This window comes from Psammomys obesus, unplaced genomic scaffold (genome assembly GCF_907164565.1).
Source record: "Psammomys obesus unplaced genomic scaffold, mPsaObe1.curated_primary_1811, whole genome shotgun sequence".
NCBI lineage: Eukaryota > Metazoa > Chordata > Mammalia > Rodentia > Muridae > Psammomys > Psammomys obesus.
In genome coordinates, this window is record NW_026596396.1 from 309,855 (window position 1) to 313,451 (window position 3,597).

The window sequence follows — 3,597 nt, forward strand, 5'->3', positions numbered from 1 at the left end:
CAACAAATGATTTCTGCATGCTCGATAGAGTTGTGTGTTGATGCAGGTCAGTTACAGCAGAAAATGGCCTAGAGGTACTGCTTGAGGTCAAAGACAATTGGAGATATACTTTGGAGATATAATTTGGAGGATAGTGGAAGGTCGTTTGGGGAAGCATCTAGGAAACAGCAATAAAAGTCGTTAGGGGTACTTTAGAGGCGTCATAAACGCTTATGGCTAGCATTTGGAATGCTGTCTTGGAGAACAGTGACTTGGAGTCAGGGGATCCGGACAGCTCACCTAGGGGGCATGGCTTAGGCTCTGCCGCCCAAAAAAGCGCTTGCGCAAGCGCTCCCCGCTTCTTCTCCGTTCCTGGCGCTCCCACAGCAGAAAAAAAAAAAAAAAAAAAATCTAAGACCGAAAAGGCGCGTGCGCACTTTGTGTCTGCCGCTGCTGTGGTCCCGCGCCCCGCCCCCTCGTCCGCCAGCCCCCTAGGTTCACGCTCAGCGGCGGAGATAGCTGTGTAGCCACGAACAACCGTCCTGAGTTAAAGGTGAGGGGCGAGGGGCCGCCGCACACGGCAGAGCCGCCACACCTCTCCCACCATCCGGGGGTCCCCCATCTGCCCCTGAAGGCTAACGGTTGTGCGTGTAATCGAACGCGGCCCAGAGGTAGGGAGCAGAAGACGAGTAGGGCGCGCGCCCAGGGATGAGCGGGGGGCGGGGGGTGGGCTGAGAAAGAAGGCGCGCCCACTAGGTTCCTGTTGGCCTCTGCCAACCCCACCTGCGGGGCATTTCGAGGACCGTTGGTGAGTAACCGTTCTTGCCAGGAGAAGGGTGGGGACAGGGCGGGACAAGGCCTGGAAACGCCCACAAGGATGGACCTGCGCGCGCACCTTCACCCTCTGACCCAGTGCCCCCATCCCTGACACCTGTCTGACCTGACGACATCCCTTTTAAACCCCAAAGTCCTGGCAACCTTGGCCCAGAACCTTCAGCCCTACCCGTGTCCTAACTATATTTTGGCGTGGTGTGATCTTGAACCCCTTCTTTGTCCGCCAAGCCCAGTTCTAATCCCCAACTCTATCCAGGTTTATCTTTGGTCCCGATCCTAGTTTTGACCCTATCCTATCTCTGAAGCCCTTGTTTCGATGCCCACCACTAACTCTGATTCTGATCTGCTGCTTGATCACACTGTTCTTAAAATGCGTATCCAGGCTCTGAATCCCTTCCAGTCAAATGTTACGACTGTATAACCCTAATTTGCTCAGTTCTATCCTGATTCCTGACCTCTGACTTCTGTACCCTCCCCTACTGCCCCCCCACTCCTGATCTCTGTCATGGCTCACTACCTTTAGACATCCCTTTCTATGTCCCGCAGTTTCCCCCCTTTCTCTCTCTTGTTACCACCCGATTCCTGTCTTCATTCTGCCCCTGGTCTGGTCTTTTCCTGTTTCTGACCTCTACCAGAACCTGCCCCTCTCCCTCCCTTGGTCACTGGTTTGGCTTATCCCAGTCCTGTCTTCTAGCTATTGTTCTATACTATTTGTCTTCTTGTACTTTTTCTGCTCTTCAGAATCTTAGTCTTCTTTCCAGCATCTTTTCTTGGTTTTATTATTCTTTTTACATAGGATTTGTTTGTGTAGCCTTGACTGTCCTGGAACTTGCTATGTAGTCAATGACAGCCTCAAATTTGTGATGTGATCCTCTTAAATCTGCCTCCTGAGGGTTGGGATTATAAGCATGTATCACCACCATGCCCAGCCTTTGTTTTTAGACAGGGTGATACTATGTAGCCTAGGTTGGCCTGGAACTTGTGATCATTGTGTCTACACCTCCAGAGTGCTAGGGTTAAAGGTGTACCTCACCATACCTAGCTCTTGCTCTGCCTCTTGATCTCCATCCTATAGTGGCTTTTTCTGTTTTCAACCCTGCACTCATTCTTGTCCTAATGTCCCATTCCACCCCCAAAACCAGACCTCCTGTTTTACTTGTTATTGTAACATTCCAATTTGTTCAGTCCTTTCTCCTTCTTCATACCCATCCCTTTTGTGCTTTGGATTTCATTATACCTTGCCTCAGAACTTGAAGGCTCTGTTGTTTCCAGGGCTCCTAAAGTATGTTCCTTATACTGCTTTTAACAGGAGCAAGTAGGCTTGTAACCTCCTTGTGGCAGATGGAGTTTTTGTATGTGATTTTCCCCTCCCCCATCTCTATCCTAATGATCTCACATGGAGCTTGCATTTCTCTTACTGCCCCAGGAGCACATGGAGATGTTCCTACATCCCCTGCTTTCCCCAAATGTGAAAGAACACTGTAAATCATTCACTGACTCTGGGAGTCTGAGAGGTCTGGCTCATGTTGCCAGCCTTTCTATATTGGGGCCTGTCCCATGTTGAGTGTGGGAGGTATGGAGGTTGAAAACATACCAGTGTTAGAGACACAGGGTATGTATTCAATCTTTGAAGTCTTTTTATCTGCTCCCCCTGATTTTGATCCGGGGGATATGATCTCTGCTTTTTGCTTGAGTGACAAGACAAAACAAACAAAAAGATTCTAGGTCACAGACTTCAGGACTTTAGAAGGGGTTTATCTTTTTCTCTCATGAAGTTGTCAGTGAACATTTTGGTGCTAAATCCATCCCATCCATAGGGGTGTCTGTAGGAGTGTGTTGTGTGTAGGGGCATAGGCAGTGGCTGTTGCTGGATAGTAGCATAGGGCCCATTCAGCCTGTTAGTGCCATGTACCTGTATCTCCAGCTACTCAAGAAGCAAATGAGCCAGGCGGGGTGGTGCACACCTGTGATCCCAGCACTTGGGGAGGCAGAGGCAGGTGGATCTCTGTGAGTGAGGCCAACCTAGTTTACAAATGGTGTCCAGGACAGCCAAGGCTACACAGAGAGACCCTGTCTCAAAAAAGAAAGGAAAGAAAGAAAGAAAGAAAGAAAGAAAGAAAAAAAAAGGAAGGAAGGAAAAGAAGCAAATGTGGGGGGGGCACTTGAACCCAGAGTTCCTTGTTCATCCCAGTCAAGACCCACTATTTATTTATTTGTTTGTTTGTTTATTTGGCAGGGTCTCACTATGTAGTCCTAGCTCATCTGGAACTCACTATATAGACCAGGCTGTCCTCAGACTCACAGCCATCTACCTGCCTCTGCCTCCTGAGTGCTGGGACTAAAGTTGTATGCTACCATGCCTGGCAAAGCACATCATTTTTTTCCTAAAATACTTTTATATTTTTTTGACAAAATAAAATATAATAAGATAAAATAACAACAACAACATCACGTTGAGGTTGGATAAAACAAACCAACAGAAGGAAAAGAGCCCAAGAGAAAGCACAAGAATCAGAGACCCATAAAACTACTAAACTGAAGTCAGGAGGTGATGATGCACACCTTTGATCCCAGCTCTTGTGACGAAGATGCAGGAGAATTTCTGAACTCAAAAACAACCTGGTCTACAGAGTGAGTTCCAGGATAGCCAGGGCTACACAGAGAAATCCTTTCTCAGAAAGAAAGAAAGAAAGAAAGAAAGAAAGAAAGAAAGAAAGAAAGAGAGAGAGAGAGAGAGAGAAAGAAAGAAAGAAAGAAAGAAAGAAAGAAAGAAAGAAAGAAAGA

At 47.7% G+C, this 3,597-nt stretch overlaps 1 protein-coding gene across 2 annotated transcripts in view; it reads left to right on the forward strand.

The window, feature by feature from the left end:
* Nucleotides 1-447: 447 nt before the first annotated feature.
* The window catches only part of Ccdc120 (coiled-coil domain containing 120), a 19,870-nt gene continuing 16,720 nt past the window's right edge, over nt 448-3,597 (forward strand). Inside the window, exon 1 of one of the 2 annotated variants that reach the window (XM_055597508.1) lies at nt 448-532. The gene's annotated coding sequence lies outside the window, so the exon portion shown is untranslated. Of the gene's footprint in view, nt 533-559; nt 651-3,597 lie in introns of those variants that run through there. The other variant, XM_055597510.1, reaches the window with a different exon arrangement.